The sequence below is a fragment of the Danio rerio genome, chromosome 12 (assembly GCF_049306965.1).
Source record: "Danio rerio strain Tuebingen ecotype United States chromosome 12, GRCz12tu, whole genome shotgun sequence".
NCBI lineage: Eukaryota > Metazoa > Chordata > Actinopteri > Cypriniformes > Danionidae > Danio > Danio rerio.
Genome location: NC_133187.1, coordinates 34,995,082 through 35,013,785, shown reverse-complemented (window position 1 = coordinate 35,013,785; position 18,704 = coordinate 34,995,082). Strand labels below are relative to the sequence as shown.

General features: G+C 35.1%; 1 protein-coding gene across 50 annotated transcripts in view; it reads right to left on the bottom strand.

The window, feature by feature from the left end:
* Positions 1-18,704, bottom strand: part of rbfox3a (RNA binding fox-1 homolog 3a) — an 829,029-nt gene that overhangs the window by 143,337 nt on the left and 666,988 nt on the right. The window lies entirely within an intron of this gene.

Genomic DNA, 18,704 nt, shown 5'->3' with positions numbered 1-18,704 from the left:
TTTTATCTTTTACAGTTTTGAACTCTTATTTACGCACACTGAAGTGGTTTCAATGCTGTGTGAATTTCTTTTTTTTTCTGATGAACCAGCCTGATCTCACGAGGAAACGTAACCATTTTAAGTTTTATCACTTTAGTGGCTAATTTGTACGAATTCAAGTTCAGTTGTATGAAAGTGTACAGTTTTTTAGAGGTGTGGCACGAAACCCCACCCCTAAACCCAACCATCATTGGGGGATAAGGAAGTTGTATTAAATTGTACAAATGAGATTGTATAAATTAATACGATCTAGCCAGTAAATCACAAAGTTACGAATTGCCATGAGATAGTGTTGGTTGAACACAAACGAGAAACCTGTAACCATTGACTTTCATAGTATGACAAACAAATACCATGAAAGTCAATGGTTGCAGGTTTCAAACATTTATCAAAATATCTTCTTCTGTGTTCAACAGTAAAAAGAGGCTTCTGACTGGTTCAAGTGAAGGGTGATTAAATGATGAAAGAATTGTAATTGTTTCGTTAAATTGAATATACTTCATGATTTAAATGAACTGGACCATGCTTTTTGGGTACAAAAATGTAATCCAACCATTGAAAAGGAGATCAGAAAAGTGAAAAGCTAATTTCATAGGACCCTAAATATTTCATCATCCCAGCTAGTTGTTTGTTTTTTCCCCAATCTGACTTATATATGCATGTGTAAAGATTTTTATCTCTCTGTTTTATGCCCTTCATGTTTCACACATGCATTAGATGTATGCATGTGACTGTGCACACACACACACACACACAAAGCACACACACACGCCCGCTTTCCCCATTCCTGTAAGATATACTTCTTAATCAGCAGGATATATGTGAGCAAATGAATGGCTGAGTGGGAGAAAATTCAGCAAGGGAAGTATCAATTATTCAAAAGAGAACATTTTGCACTTATTACTTAACTAAATCCAGCGGCTCCAATGACAGCTTACGGGAATGAATCATTCTGGTCCAAAGGCTCCTTGCAGGCTGCGCTCCTATATTTTTTCGACCTCCATGCATGCAGACAAACACACACACACACACACACACACACACACACACACACTCATATACACACGTGCGTCCACACCTGCCAGTGTCTCTTATTGCCCTGTCATATCTGAACATTACCCACAGATGGAGCTGATGTGCCCCACCTCACATGGTCAGTAAAGGCTGCAGTGCATTATGTAACTTCCCATATGAAGAAGTGATGCACACTTAGGTATCTCCTGGCACATGGTGGCCTGTGATTCTTGCTTCAGAATTAGGTGTTGTTAGAAATAGATTTGTTGCCAAGACTTTTTACAAATATGTAGTTTTAGTGTGTGTACGCAGTATACATGAATAAATAATGGCCTAAAACTTATTTTGAATATTTTACATTCTCATGTAAAAACAATAAAAAACTAAAAGTTAATAGATGTTTTAATAAAACAAAAATAATATACAAACAAACAAAATACAAAAACGTTCAGACTACAATAAAAACAGAAAATGTCAAGGAAAATCTAGTTTAAGCAATTTCTACAAGCAAAAAAACAGATAAACACTGCAGAAAATATTGTGGGTGCATGTTATTGAAAATGTGTAAAGTGTGTCAACAATATTACAATGAATTCATATAATATTAGTAATATGAGTATTCTATTTAAATAATTAATAATTTTATTTAACAAATACGTTATATATACAGTGCTCAGCATAAATGAGCACACCTCTTTTGATCCATCCATTAAAATAAGAGTTTGGTCACCTAAAATTTATTTATATTTATTTATTTGGTTATGTTTTTCTTAATTTTTTCCCTTTGGGTTACTAACATTTTATTCAATATTTTCCCCAACATATTAATTTGGGTGTACTAATTTTTGAACTGCGATCTTGCTTTTAAAAAATAGATTAGTTGCAGTTTTGGCTTTATTACTGACTAATCCAATGTACACTACCTGACAAAGGTCTTGTCATCGATCCCAGTTGTAAGAACAACAAACAATAACTTGACTTCTAGTTGATCATTCGTAAAAGTGGAAGAAGGTAGATTTTTCAGATGAATCATCTGTTGACAAGCATCCCAATCATCATAAATACTGTAGAAGACCAACTGGAACCCACATAGACTCAAGATTCTCACAGGAATCAGTCTAATTTGTTGAAGGAAAAATCATGGTTTGGGATTACATTCAGTATGGGGCGTGCAAGAGATCTGCAGAGTGGAGGCAACATCAACAGCCTGAGGTATCAAGACATTTGTGCTGCCCATAACATTACAAACCACAGGAGAGGGCAAATTCTTCAGCAGGATAGCGCTCCTCATACTTCAGCCTCCACATCAAAGTTCCTTAAAGCAAACAATGTCAAGATGCTCCAGGATTGGTCAGCCCAGTCACCCGATATGAACATTATTGAGCATGTCTGAGGTAAGACGAAAGAGGAGGCACTGCAGATGAATCCAAAGAATCTTGATGAACTCTGGGAGTCCTGCAAGAACGCTTGCTTTGCCATTGCAGAGATGTATAGATGCAGTCCTCCAAGCTCAAGGGAGTCATACACAATAATAATTCTTTCTCCACTGCACCATGACTTTATATTCTATACTGTACATTATTTCTGTAAAGTGACAAGACTTTTGTCTAAAAAAGTCAGACCTTACTGTCCTAATTAATTAATTAAAAATCCAGGCATGATCATATTTTATTTTTGTCAAATAAGCGTAATCTAGAGGCCTTTGCCTTTCATATAGGCCACTTCTGATACCAAATGATCAACTAAAAGATAAGTTATAATATGTTGTTCCTAAAACTTGAATAGATAACAAGATTTTTGTCAGGTAGTGTATATGCACAAATATATTATTATAAAGCATCCATAGAAAATACAAATTTCATGGATTTCAAGAGAGATCTGTAAGGGATGTACTCATTTATGTTAAACACTCTCTATATTTTCATTCTAAATAATTATAATTTTGTTAATTTGTATAATTTTTATATAAATGTTCATTAAAAAGGAGGTGATGCTTGGAAAAATGGAATAATAAAAAAATACAACTAAAGACTCGCAGCATGCTCCATGCCAGTACACACAACATAAAGCAACTCACTACATTTCTAAACAGAGGCAGTGAATGACTCATCTCTATAGTAGAATCAACTTCCATTCTCCTCTGGTAAGACAACCACACACTCTTTTTTTATTTATTTTATTTTTTCTACTTTCCTCCAATTATACTTATGCTCTATCTCGTAGTGCTCTGCTTTACTCTTGAAAAGCACTATTGCTGTAGTGCTAATATTGTTGGCTGCTGTATGATAAATTGCTTGTGCTTCTCCTCATTTGTAAGGCGCTTTGGATAAAAGCGTCTGCTAAATGATTAAATGTAAATGTAATGTAAATGAGTGAAACTTCAATGCGAGAAGCCTTCAGACATCCAGTCTCTCATCCGAGCCTCTGCTGGCCCAGCACCAGAGTCAGAAATAGATGCTCACTTCATACTGCGTGTTCACCGTGTACTTTGGAATTGCATAAAGCAGGAAAAGGTAACAGATTGTCCGAATGGCTTGTTGCCTGTACATAAAATCTATTTTTTCTCTCCCGTGGCTCAGTCACAGCCGGACGAAGCCTCCTCCCATTCGGCACAGTAAGGTTGGTGCCACCCATAAAACAAATAAAAGAAAAAAAATTGCCTTCCTTTCGCCGTTTCCGCCTTTGTCACTTCGTCCCAATAATATTTGTCAGCCCTTAAGGTTCCTGGAGTGGAAAATGGACTTTATTTTTATGATGTGGCAAATTAAAAAACTTCGGAGCTCCAGCCCATTTCACAGGAGGCTGTGCGAGGGTAACTGGCGTGATGGTGAGATGTTGCCCCCTCCCCTGCTGTCTCTCGGCCCACTGAAACTCAAACTTAGCGTCTGTTGCCCATTCGGTCCAATGGCACATTTAAGGACTGTGATTGGGGGCATTTCACCAGGTATATGAAATTGTAAATGATTCGCATATAAACCGTAACTTTTGAAGAGTATCATCATAATTACATACGACGAGATGATTCCATCTTGCTTAACTCTTAGTCAGCGTTAGGACGTGGAAGCATCGGGGAGCTGTTTTTTTTGACATATCAGTGTTTATGAGTAGAATACATCAAAAAGATGACGAGTAATCTTGACATACCGTAAATCAGTATAAAGCTACAACCCTCAAGCAGCCATTGTAGCAAGTTGTTTTTCAATGGGAAGCTTGTAAAGAATGTATTTGCTAAATTTGTGCATGTTGTACAGGGATTACTTACTTACTTACACAGGTAGATGCAACTTATACTAAATCAAACCTATTACTAATGCTGACTCTATACAGTAAGTGTATGTTTAGTATTTGTCAATTTAAATCATAATATAAAGCATACAATTACATTTTAAATTAAAATTTTAGTTACTTCAAATAATTATGGCAAACATCTTAAATAGGATCTTAAATCTTATTTGAGTTAGTTGTCAAAGGAATATTTATTCATAATTTTGTTTAATTATCTATTATTGAATAAATTATTTAATAATAATAATTATTAATTAATTAATAAATAATAATTATTAAATATTTTTTATATAATAAATTATCTAAAAATATTTAACTGAAAGAACAGCCAAAAGAAACTATACAGATGTATTTAATAAATAAACACACACACACACACACACACACACACACACACACACACACACACACACACACACACACACACACACACACACACACACACACACACACACACACACACACACACACACACACACACACACACACACACAAATAAAAAAATAAACAGATTCATCCTGTTTATTTATATATATTTGATGTCAGAATTATTAGCGCCCCTGAATTAGACCGCTTGTTTATTTTCTTTCCCCAATTTCTGTTTAACAGGGAGCAGATTTTGTTCAACGCATTTCTAAACATAATAGTTTTAATAACTCATTTCTAATAACTGATTTATTTTATCTTTGCCATGATGACAGTAAATATTATACTACTAGTTGTTTTTAAGGAACTTCTATACAGCTTAAAGTGACATTTAAAGGCCTAACTAGGTTAATTAGGTTAACCAGGCAATTTAGGGTAATTAGGCAAGTTATTGTATAACGATGGTTTGTTCTGTAGACTAAGCTAAAAAATAGCTTAAAGGGGCTAATAATTTTGTCCTTAAAATAGTTTTTCAAAAATTAAAAATCTACTTTTATTCTATCCGAAATAAAACAAATAAGACTTCCTCAAGAAGAAAAAATATTATCAGACAAACTGTACTGAAAATTTCCTTGCTCAGTTAAACATCATTTGGAAAATAATTTAAAAAAGAAGACAAAAATTTAAAGGGGGTTATTAATTCTGACTTCAACTGTATATATATATATACAGTTATATTTTATATATTATATATTTTATAATACATTGCATGTTTGTATTTAATGCATTCATAAATATTTATACTAACATATTCATATGCTTATTTATAACAATATGTACTTTATGTACTTATTTATAACCTTTATAACATTTTATATTGTTTTATTTTAGTTTAGATTTATACTATTGTTTAGTTGCTGTTGTCCTTTGTGGTGAAAACATATCTAAAAATTTTATTTGAAGTGCCCTATCCCTTTAACAAGCTAATCAAGATCTTCCCAATAAATTGCCAACTGAACTGGGTATCTCTAAGTGGCCGATGTCCAAATCTGCCCACAAACCTGCTGCTAACATGACAAAAGGTATTTCCTCTTTAAACTGACCGGGTGCCAATCCCACACTGCGTCAGGATGAATCTGTTCCCCCCCTCACCACCTCCGTCCATTGGCATTTTGGGCATGTCATTTCTTCCCAGCCTCCTCTGTGCCCAACTAGACCCTCTGGAACAGGAAAACAGCTTGGTCCCCCTTCCTGTCTCACAGCGGTGGACGTGGACCCGGTCCGGCATGGTCGCAGTGGAGACCGGGCCTCTATCATATCTCTCCCTTCCCCTGGTTTCCGCTCTGACAGCTGTGGGTTTGTTACCAGGAGCCGATCCATAAACCACACACTCTCTACAGCCCTTCCACCACTCCCATTAAATATATATGCTCCAAACCATTAGGCTGCCTGCCTGCCTGCCTTGCAGCTCCCTGGCAGGGCTGTTGCTCACACACACACACACACACACACACACACACACACACACACACACACACACACACACACACACACACTCACACACACACACACGCACGCACGCACGCACGCACGCACGCACGCACGCACGCACGCACGCACGCACGCACGCACGCACGCACACACACACACACACACACACACACACACACACACACTCACACACGCACACACACATGTATAACTCTTCAAAAACTAAGTAGGAAAGCAGGATGAGATATGATTATTTATTTTCCAACTGCCATGAAACTGATTAAAGCATCAGAGTGCATGGTGACGATTGCAGTGATCCTGGCATTTGTTATGGACATGGGTGTGGACAAATTTCATGTGCATGGAAAGACCTTTTTTAAACATAAATGCAGCTTTCATAACTACAGTAATTTCAAAATCATGAAAAATTAAAATGAACCAAGATACATTTTATGAAAACTAAATATGTTATACAGTGTTGCATTTAAAACGTGTGCATGTTTGGCCTGTGTAATATATATATATATATATGGTCCCACTTTATATTAAGTGGCCTTAACTAATATGTACTTACGTCAAAAAATAAATAAAAAATACAACATACTTACTGTGTTTATAATGTATTTGAGAACACTTGTGGTGTTTTTGAGTTGGGATAGAGGTTGGGTTATGGATAGATTTAGTGGTATGGGTAGGTTTAAGGGTGGGTTAAGGTGTAAGGAATGGTCAACAGTGTATTTACAAATGTAATTACAAAAGTTAGTTACAGATGTAATTACATACATGTATTTATTCAAGCATAAATACACAGTAAAAACATGTATTTACACAATAAGTACAATGTAACAAAGTATTAATTCATGTGTAAGTACATAGTAGTTAAGGCCACTTAATATAAAGTGGGACTATATATATATACACACACACACACACACACACACACACACACACACACACACACACACACACACACACACAGTTAATTGCTCAAACATATATTATATGCTTATTTATTTATTTAAACAAATCTTTAAATGGCTTATTAACATTTAACATTATAAGATATTAAGCATATATGATTAACGAAATAGATGAAAAATAGTATACATGTATAGACTATTTTGAGGAGTGTAAACTTAAACAATGGTCGTATTTTCAGCGTATTTCCTGTTTTACATTTTTAATTTCTTTAGCTTCTGAGAAGGCAAAAAGAGCCACATCTTGATAAACAATATTATGATAGCTGTTTTAACATTAAGTTATGACTGAGTTGCCTCTTGTTACAGTTATGAAATAGTTTGATAACAAGCAGGAAATGTTCATGAGCAAATGACATGACTACATTGAAATGGTCTATATATCCTGCCCCAACCCGGTCTGAGATAAAATAGAACCGGTGATTCTTTGCATGGGAGTCGGTTGCTCTAACAAGAAGGCTAAAGACCATGGACTCTCTAATGTCTGCCACTAGAGCACCTTTGGAGGTCAGAGGAGTGAGGTTTACCTGCAAAGCACTTCGCGATGGCCTGCGTTACACTTATGCCCTAAAACTGACTCCCATCCCAGATAAGCCCCCACATGTAACCCACCGGTCCTACTGCGCCCAACTACACTGTTAAAAAAACACGAAAAATAACGGATGTTAAATTACAGAAATTTACGGTAAAATAAGGGACGTTAAATTACAGATATTTACCATAAAATAATGGACGTTAAATTACAGAAATTTACAGTAAAATAATGGACGTTAAATTACAGGTATTTACCAAAAAGAGAAAAGATGTAAAATTACAGACATTTACAGTAAAATAACGGACATTATATTACAGATATTTACCAAAAAATAACAGATGTAAAATTACATATATTTATAGCAAAATAATGGGCATTAAATCACAGAAATTTACCGTAAAATAACAGATAATAAAATACAGAAATTTAAAATACTGTAAAATAATGGCCATTGAATTACAGAAATTAACAGTAAAGTAACAGACGTTAAATTACACATATTTCCTTAAATTTAAATTTCTGGTCAATTTTTGTCATTTATCATCTGTTATTTTACGAAAATTTTCTGTAATTTAACAGCCATTATTTTACATTTTTTCACAGTATATATATATATATATATATATATATATATATATATATATATATATATATATATATATATATATATATATATATATACTGATAACGGATAATATATATATATATATATATATATATATATATATATATATATATATATATATATATATATATATATATATATATATATATATATTATCCGTTTTTCAAAGGATTTCTAAAATGTAGCTAAATGAATTTATTGATATTTCTAAATTCATCCTTTTTTTGTCTCTAGTGCTTTATAACTAAAAAATATTATTATTATGATGCTTACACTTCTAGTCTACTTTAATCTATATAGACACCAACATCTCTTAAAGCCACACCCTCCTAAGACAATCCGACATCAGCAAACCTGAATATGCAAAAGCAAGAGGGTGACAGAACATTTCTGATTTGCCACACTCCCACACATATCTCTTTAAGTCAGAAATCATTTCATTATTTATTTTCCAACTGCCATAAAACTGATTAAAGCATCACCCACATGCCAACACTTCCATTGACCCCTGGTTCTCAACAGAAAGACAGACGTCGGTTGTGGACATGGGTGGGCTCTTGCTCCGGGGCGACACTAAAGACATCTACTCCACAAAGCCCACTCAGGAGATTACTAGTGCACGAGGGTCAGAACTCAGAAAGCCTCAGAGGTACGCGTCGCATTCAAAAGCTGATACTGTGAGCCAAATACTTTCTCTCTTTCGGTCTCTGGGGTGGGGGGAATCAATATGGCGCCTTGCTCCTTGAACAAATTAGAATATGCAATGGGCTGAATCCAGACGAGTTCTGCACAGCTCTATTAAAGAACGAGCGGCTTTTCACTGCACACGCTTCAGCCAAATAAAAACTGCAACTGTGTTGAATTAACAGAGGCATGACTATATGGAATGAACGTCGAAAGAGCGAACTCTTGACCCCGGAAATGTCTTCTCATTTACGCCTAAACGCCCACCTTCCCGCAATCCGTTGCTTGTCTGTAGATTTATTTTTTTGATTTTATTTTATTTTTTACCAGTCACCCATTCAGAATCCACTATAATGACCACCAGCAGGACTCGGGTCTGGCTCAATAGGCAATATAAGAGAGAGTGAGCAGCTGCTATTGGCTTAAACGATGAAAACTATTGTGTTCAGAAAGAATCAATCAGGGCTTTTCAGAGTAATTCGATTCTATTCACAAAGGAGTAGGAAGCAATTTGAAAATGGAAATGCCACTTGACTTTCAAAGGAGGGGAGGAGGAGGAAAAATGAGGAGAGCTGGTAATGTAGGAGTATGCATAGCAAATAAAAAAACAAAAGGATAAAAAACATTCCTGCACTCACAGAAACGCAATATATCTGTACTGTGACTCACGCATAATATACACTGGGCGCAAAGTAAAGTGCTTCAACAGGTCAGCGGTGCTGGGTTAGTTTTGTAAAGCTCTGGTAAATTGCAAGATATAACATTTTAATGAGTATATTTGTCTTGCTGCATAATAAAATATCTGACATTTTGGAAGATTATTTTTTAAATAATTTAATAATTTTTTAAATATTTTTTTTATTATATTATATTATATTATATTATATTATATTATATTATATTATATTATATTATATTATATTATATTATATTATTATTAATACAAATAATAAGACAATGCTTTTAAATGAATGAATGAATGAATGAATGAATGAACAAAAAATAAGTAAATACGTAAATGTATTAATTATTAAATTAATAAATGAATTAAATATTTTTATGGTAATTAAATAATCAACATTTTACTTGATTATTGCGCTTCATAAATTCATTTTAATAACACTGTAAATCATTGTCAACAACAACAACAACAGTAGTAGTAGTAATAATAATAATATTATTAATAATAATACAAAACAATTATTTCATAGAAATGAATAAAGAATACCAAAAGAGAAGGCAAATGCTTTTAAATGAATGAATGAATAAATAAATAAATTTATTAACAAATTAATTATTAAATGTTTTCCAGAGATGGGTTGTGGCTGGAAGGGCATTCGCTCCGTGAAAAACCATGCTGGATAAGTTGGGGGTTATTCCGCTGTGGCGACCCCGGATTAATAAAAGAACTAAGCTGAAATGAAAATAAATTAATGAACAAATAATTATTAAATATTTTTATGGTTATTTAATTGTCAACATATTACTGAATTAGTGTTTTTAAATGAATTTTAATAATATTGTAAATTAAACAATAAACAATATCAAAAGAGACAGCAAATGATTTTAAATGAATGAATGAATGAATGAATGAATGAATGAATGAATGAACGAATGTATAAATAAATAAAGTAATAAATGGGATTAATAAATTAATAATTATTGTTATGGTCATTTAATCATCAACATATTACTTAATTATTGTGCTTCTTAACTTTATTTTAATAATATTGTAAATAACTGTAAATTACAAAAAAATATATATATATTAATAACAATACTACAAACAATTGTTTTATTATTATTATTACTATTATTATTATTATTATTATTATTATTATTATTATTATTATTATTAATTAACCACTCTACCTCGAAACCTAGTCTCCTCAAGACAAACAACAAATCAGAATATGCAAAAATAAGAGAGAGAGAGAACATTTCTGATTGGCTACATACTTTTACCTTCTTGTTTTTGCTACATACTGCCCTGATTATTCACAACACTCATTTCCCCCAATTTACAACATTTTACATTAGTATCCCAAAAAGCTACTGTAGCGCAGCCATTAAAAAATGCTTGTCGATGATAAATGGATTGATAACGGGCTGCACGGTATGTGCTCCATCATCTCATTTCAATGGTCAAGAATGAGGAACTAATTAAGTGCTAACTAACTGCTAATTAGACCTCAATTAATCACATATTAGCGAGCTGTTGGAGGGAGTGAGGAAAACGTATGACTACGCATATACACAACGAAGCTTTGTCAAGATGTCTTTAAAATAAAAAAAAGGGGTTCAATCTACAACCGTGCGCAGCTTATAGCCTCAGTGAAACTGTCAGGTGATTGATCATGAATATAAGCTACAATTTGCTTTGATTTGGCTCACAATGAGCTCCGGAGGGAAATGCTTGCTTAGACACAGCAGTTATCTACCTTTTTCCAATGTCCCATGATGCTTTGCTTGAATGAACAAATCTTTGTAAAACAAATATATACACTACGTGAGAAAAGTCTTGTCATCGATCCCAGTTGTGTAAGCAACAAATAATAACTTGACATCTAGTTGATCATTTGGAAAAGTGGCAGAAGGTAGATATTTCCTATAAACAATCTGTATCAACTGCATCCCAATTATCACAAATACTGCATAAGAAGACTTTTTGGAAACAGCATGGAATCAAGATTCACGTAGAAATCAGTCAAGTTTGGTGAAGGAAAAATCATGGTTTGGAGTTACATTCAGTATAGGTGTATGCAAGAGATCTGCAGAGTAGATGGCAACATCAATAGCCTGAAGTATCAAGAAATTTGTGCCGCCCATTGCAGGATTGGCCTGCCCAATCACCAGACATGAACATTATTGAGCATATCTGGGATAAGATGGAGGAGGCATTGAAGTTGAATACAAAGAATCTTGATAAACTCTGGGAGTCCTGCAAGAACGCTTTCTTTGCCATTCCAGATGACTTTATTAATAAGTTATTTAAGTCATTGTAGAGATGTATGGATGCAGTCCTCCAAGCTCATGGGTGTCATACACAATATTAAAAATTTTTCCACTGCACCTTGACTTTATATTCTAAACTCTACATTATTTCTGTTAAGTGACAAGACATTTGCCTAAGCAAAGTCAGACCTTTCTGTCCTAATTAAATAATTCAAAATCAAGGCATGATCATATTTTATTTTGTGTAATATAGAGGCATTTGCCTTTCATATAAGCCACTTCCGATACCAAATGATCAGCTAGTAGACAAGTTATTATGTTGTCTGTAAAACTTAGATAGGCAAAAAGAATTTTGTCAGGTAGTGTACATTATACATATGACTAAGGAAAACAACCTTTAAAAAAAATCTATTATAACTGAAATCTAAAGAAACTAATTGATAAAGCGTGACAACATAGAGACTTAAAAGTGCTTTGGACGTTGTCTTTACATTAGATTGAAAAAATAAAACACTTTATAAAATTCAAAAAGTCACAAAATTGACAGATAAATAAGATGATTTCAGCTCTTTTAAATAACAGTTCCCCAAACCCATCATTTGAAACGCAGTATAGTGCCATGCAGATAAAGGTGAACAAACAGTTTGATCTTTGGGTCAATCGCTCAATCAAAACACAATGAGTGAAATTAGTGGACTGAGAGTTTAAAGTGAAAGCTGCTGATGGGTGGATAAGCGACAGGGACTCTAAGTTTGAGCATGTAGATGGGTCTCAGTGTCAGCGCCAAAGCAGATGGCGGATCTTCTCTTATGCGCCTCTGAGAGATGCGGTCAGTCCAGTGTCAGACTGCAAACCGCTATTGGTGTGTGTGCGCGTCTGTCCTCCTAAAGGCCGGAGTCTATGCCTAGAAGGGTCCCAGGCGCGTGAGCCGGTCGCACCCCAAGGGAGATAAGGTTTCTGCCTCAGACCAGGAGTGCTGGCAGGGCAGTTACAGAGCCCCTAGTGCTCCCCTGTCCTGTTGAATCATTGATGGATTGAGTCAGCATTCCCTATACACACACACATACACAAAACCTATCCTAGGACACACACACACTCACCGTTAGAGTGTTTATAACCCCAATCTTTCCTTCGCTTCAGAGGTGGCTTTTGGTAAATCTCACGTCCCATTTCAGGACTCAAGGGAAACATTTTCCCTCAAGGCGGTTCAACAAAATCAACATGAAGCAGCAACGCTCAGAATCGTCTGGTTAAGATTAAGGCTTATTTTAGTCACTCCAAGCAATCTCTGCTTTTCTCTTCAGCAGTATTCTGGAAATATGGAGCAGACAAGCAGTAAACGACATCAAATTTTATGAATAAATTAAAAAATCAACAAATCAGTAAGCAAAGTGAAATGAAAGATTTATAATTATATCTGCACACTGATTAAATTAGATAAGACTTCACGATGTTATTATTTTACTGTATTTCCAACACAATCTCACGCCAATTTGTAACTTTTTGATTTAAGCTGCCTTTCCACTGCACAAGACAAGTCATTAATTTCCAATGGAGAGTAGTCCGGGAGCTGTATGGAGTTCCGGTCATCTCCGTATGCGGAAAATTCAGATCCGATTTGAGCTGCGGACATGTTGAAATATTTGTTGAAACTCCTGCGACCGACCAGATGTGATGTATTCCAGTGTTGTCCAAGCAGGTCTGTGCGCGCGAGATAAATACTTTTGTTTTCCTGTTTTTATTTTAATCAGAAAAACAGTCTATATTGAAAAAAAAACATTTCTATTCATAAATGAGTAAGAAAAAGTATTTTTTTTTTATGTTGTCTCCACATTCTCTCCAAAATTTGCATCGGTCTTTGAGTTTCTAGTATTGCATTTATTCAACCATGCGGAATGCACGGAGAGTAAAGGCTCTTGCTTTTGCACTTCTTTATTTCGGACATGCGAGAACAGCTTCTCTCCCATGGTGCACGACAAAACTAAAAATTCTGTGCGATAGGCCACAAGGGGGCGTATTCCAACAGTTTTGTCGAAATGTTGTGAGCACTTGAAAGGAGGATTTAGTGGCTAATTCAGATGAATTCATACAAGCTTTTCCACCACTGATAGTTGTGTTTAGGGGTGGGGTTGGGTGCCACGCATTATTTTTAAAATGATACATTTTACACTAATTAACAAATTTGTACGAATTAGCCACTAAACAGACAAAACGTAAAATACTTACATTTCCTTGTAAGATCAGGTAATTGTTTGTGATCAAATAATTGCAAGCTCTGTACAATAATTTTTATGAAAAGTATTTAAAATATTTTTTTTTTTTTGCTAAAAGACTGAAATGTGATGCACATGGATCATTTTAAATTGTAATCATATAACAAAATATTATTTTTTGACCATATTTTTGATCAAATAAATGCAACCCCGTACGAGACTTTGTAGTAATAGCATTTTAAGTTTATAAATATATTTTGTTTTGCTCAATGATGATTAAAAACAAAAACGAATTGGCTATTTGCACAGCGAATGTTTTTCAGCCACCTGTAAACTTCCGTTGAAAGGTTGAAGTGACTATTCTCAATGTTATAATGCTCCTTTTACAGCATTAATAATGCAATTTAGTTCAAATATTGGCAATTAAATGGACTAAAGACATAATTTAGTTGTTAAAGCGTATTACAAGCTGAAAGGCAGTTTAAACGTAAGTGCCGTCAGTAAAGGCAGACGCATGCAGACAATCTATTGAAAATACTGTGGTGAAATAAATTTCCATATTTTAAAGACATAAGTTGGCACAATGGAATTTAATTCAGTGTTTCTTGTCCGGCATGAAGCCCACTTTATACTGCATCTCAATTAGGCAGTGGTTTTAAACAAACCAGATCTTAAACAAAAGACTGCGCAGAGTGCAGGTTGAGCACCCCTGGTGGCCTCACTAATAATAGTAACCTAGCTTTCTTATGTGGTCTCCCATCCAGGTACTGACCAGGCATTTACCAGGCACAGACCTGCCTAGCTTCAGCAAGCTGATTGCCAGCCATAAACATTGTGAGTTTATAATAGCATGACTAGAAGGTTACCGGAAGTGTGTTAGCTGCCTTATTAAATAAATAAATACAATTATTAATTAGATAAAATGTCGGTCCAAATAATATAGCCCATTCGATGTTTACAATTAATCAAAAGTGCCTTTTTCATAAATTTTAACCCTTATTCCAGGACTTAAAGGAGACATTTCCCCCAGGAAGATGGTTCAAACAAATCAACATGAATCTGCGACTCTCAAAATTGTCCAGTTGATATTCAGCCTTGTTCTATTCACTTCTCTCTCTCTCTCTCTCTCTCTCTCTCTCTCTCTCTGTCTATCTATCTATCTATCTATCTATCTCTTGCTCTCTTCAGCAGGCTTCTGGAATCATGGAGCAGCCGGTCAATAAACCCAGATGGTCAAGCCCCAGGATAGGGTGCAGACGGGCCCTGCCAGCACCACCCCCGCCACACACACACACACACACACACACACACACACACACAAATCCACCAACTCGTTCCATTGAGAAGGTGAGATCATCCTCAAAGAAGATCTCAAGGTCGGGTACGTTTGTTGTATGTTTACTTCATGTTTATCTTTGTTTGGGAGGGTGGTGTCGGGTGTATCCCAGCATGCCGCTCTCTAGGATTTGGGCATCCTGAACGCACACATACGGAAACACACACACACAAGCACGCACGCACACACACAACGCTCAGGTACAGAGACAAGGGACTCCACTGAGTCTTGACAAGCAGCCAATAAGCCCTCATGTTGTCCTATGTGAGGAAAGCACAGACGGAGAATGATAAGAAAGGGACTTAGCCGTCTTATTATTATACTCTCAATGTAAGAAAATGCCGCCAACATTTAAGATTCTACAATCTGTGGAGGGCAATTAAGGATCTCGAAGGAGGGAAAAAATCTGATACATGGGGAAAAATTAATTGGTTGGGCTATGGTGATATTTCCAGTGAAGGCTTGTTCAGTTTTTGACAAAAACTATTAGTTTTTAATGAAATAATTGTAATATAGATAAAATTACAGATTTAAAATGATTCATTATATTATTTTTATGTAGAATATTATTAAAGTAGTAGCTATCTGATCAAAAATAAAGATGTGGGAGCCGTCACTAGGGTATTACCTCTTCAAAAGTTAAATGTGAAACCAAAGCGTCCATATTCTTGCAAGGCAAGTTTATTTATAGCTAGGGATGTAATGGTATTAGAATTTCACGGTATGGTAATACCTCGGTATGAATGTCACGGTACGGTATTTATTAAATCATTTACAGGAAAAACAAAACTTATGAAAATACTCCAAAAAAGTGCCAAAAGTGTCAATGACATACAAATTAGCCATCTATCTGTAAGCTTTGAAACACTAACTTCAATTTTAATAACAAAAAATTATTAAACCATGTAAAAAAAAATAAAGTTTCAATTTAGTATTGTTGAAAACTCATCACATTCAACATTTAATCACTCACTCACTTACTTAGATAGAGATGGGTTTAAAGGAAAATTATCATATAACTATAATCTGGTAAAAGCTGGTATCTCCGGGTATTTACAATGTCCCCTGCAACAGAAAAAAACCCCTCTCATTTGGGACTGAGGTTTCTGGGACAAGAGAGATATGACTCGGTCCATGTTGACAGCAGTGGGTAACGTTGTGCATTGTCTTTCCCCCACTTGAGAAGACAAACCATGAGTGAGATAGAGGTCTCTTTGCGGTACAAGTCAATGTCTGCATCAATCTGAACAGTGTGCTGTGTTTCTGCAGTCCCCATGACTGCTATTAGTCGTATTCCCCAACTTGCAGGCACGTGCACACATAGGGCTCAACCTGTGCAGTGCACATGCCCTTTTTAGTCTTGGATAGAAAATGCCCTTCCAAAACAACCAAAAGTGCCCCCGCGACGCGACACAACCTCCGTCCAGCCCTTCAGTAGGTGCGCGACAACACCGCTCTTAAGTATGCGCGCTCAACCCCCCCTCGGCGCTTTACAATACGCGCGCGACTACACAGCTGATCAGAACGCGCGCGACAACATAGCTGATCAGAACTCGCGCGACAACACCGCTATTCAGTACGCGCGCGGCGACAACACCCGCTTTAGGTTCAATCATTTCCATCTTTTTTTCATCTCCGCTACTAGCAGCACACTCCATTTCCGCATTACTGGATCTGTAGCGACAACAGACCGCAAAGGATTATGGCCACGCCTGGGCTGATGGGAAATGTAGTTTCAGCTACCTCCCGTTCGCTTCATTCGCCTGAGCAAATTTTCTCAGAAGACCTATAGTTTTACCGAGTCATGGGACTTCGGTAATATCGAAAAAAATTAATATTGCGGTATGACGGTATTTACAATACCGTTACATCCCTATTTATAGCACATTTCATACACGGTGGCAATTCAATGTGCTTTACATTAGGGTCACGTGATTGGAAGTCGGGCCCGATCACGCGGTTTCTGATTCGATCAGAATCTGTCTTTACCTCCCAATCAGGACTGGAATATATATATTATAAATAGAAGCTTTTCACTCATCATCACACGTGCTGCTGATGATGTGACAATAAAAGTGATTTTATATATATATATATATATATAATATATATATATATATATATATATATATATATATATATATATATATATATATATATATATATATATATATATATAAAATATATATATATATATATATATATATATATATATATATATATATATATATATATATATATTTTTTTTTTATATATATATATATATTTATTATTATTATTATTTTTTCATTATTTTTATGCGGTGGCACAGAGTTAGAACTCTTTCTTGACTTTACACAAAAACAACAATGCATGCAGCATGACATCACATTGTTGCAGAAACGCTATTGGTTAAACGCCATCAAAGTAGAACACAGAAGCAGCTTGAAGCAGAAAGCGTGAGTATGTCTGCGCTCCTGAGGTATTATAAAGTTGATGACGACAACATCGCCATAGCAAACTGTGATACATGTAAACTTGGGATTGCCTGCCGGGTATTTTAAGTCGAAGTGCTATTTGTTTTTTGTTTTTTTGTTGGATTTTACTGTTGCAAAAGTTTTTTATGTATTACTTAGTTGTTCAAGATATCTCACAGAAGTGCTCTGTTTGTTAACAGTGATATTGAATGTTAAAATAAGGTGAATTAAATAAAAAATACGAAACATCCTGGATCTGTTTCTTTTTATGTATTAATATCGGATTGGGTTTCGGTATCGGTGGATATTCAAAATCAAATGACTCGAGGGCAAAACAAAAAAAAATTTTTATCGAGACGTCCCTACTTTACATAAACAGGAATAAAAAAAGACAAGTATAAGAAAATAAAAGCAAATAAAAAGCAAAAAACAGATAATAATAGATTAAAATGTGTTGAGAGAAGTTGATGAAAAATGGAAAAGAGAAGAAAGACATAACAGGGGAAACTGTCGAAGGCAGCACAGTGCTCATTCAGTAAAGGCAAATACAGTATTGGTACCTCAAAGGTGCAGTACTGTACATACAGTATCATTACCCAAATGTACCTGAAGTGTACATTATGGAAGTTTTAGGTACATTTATGAACCTTTTGTAAAGGTAATGACCCAGTGACAGCTCTCATACCTTCATTTCTGAGAGTATATCTACTTACTTCATAATATTATAC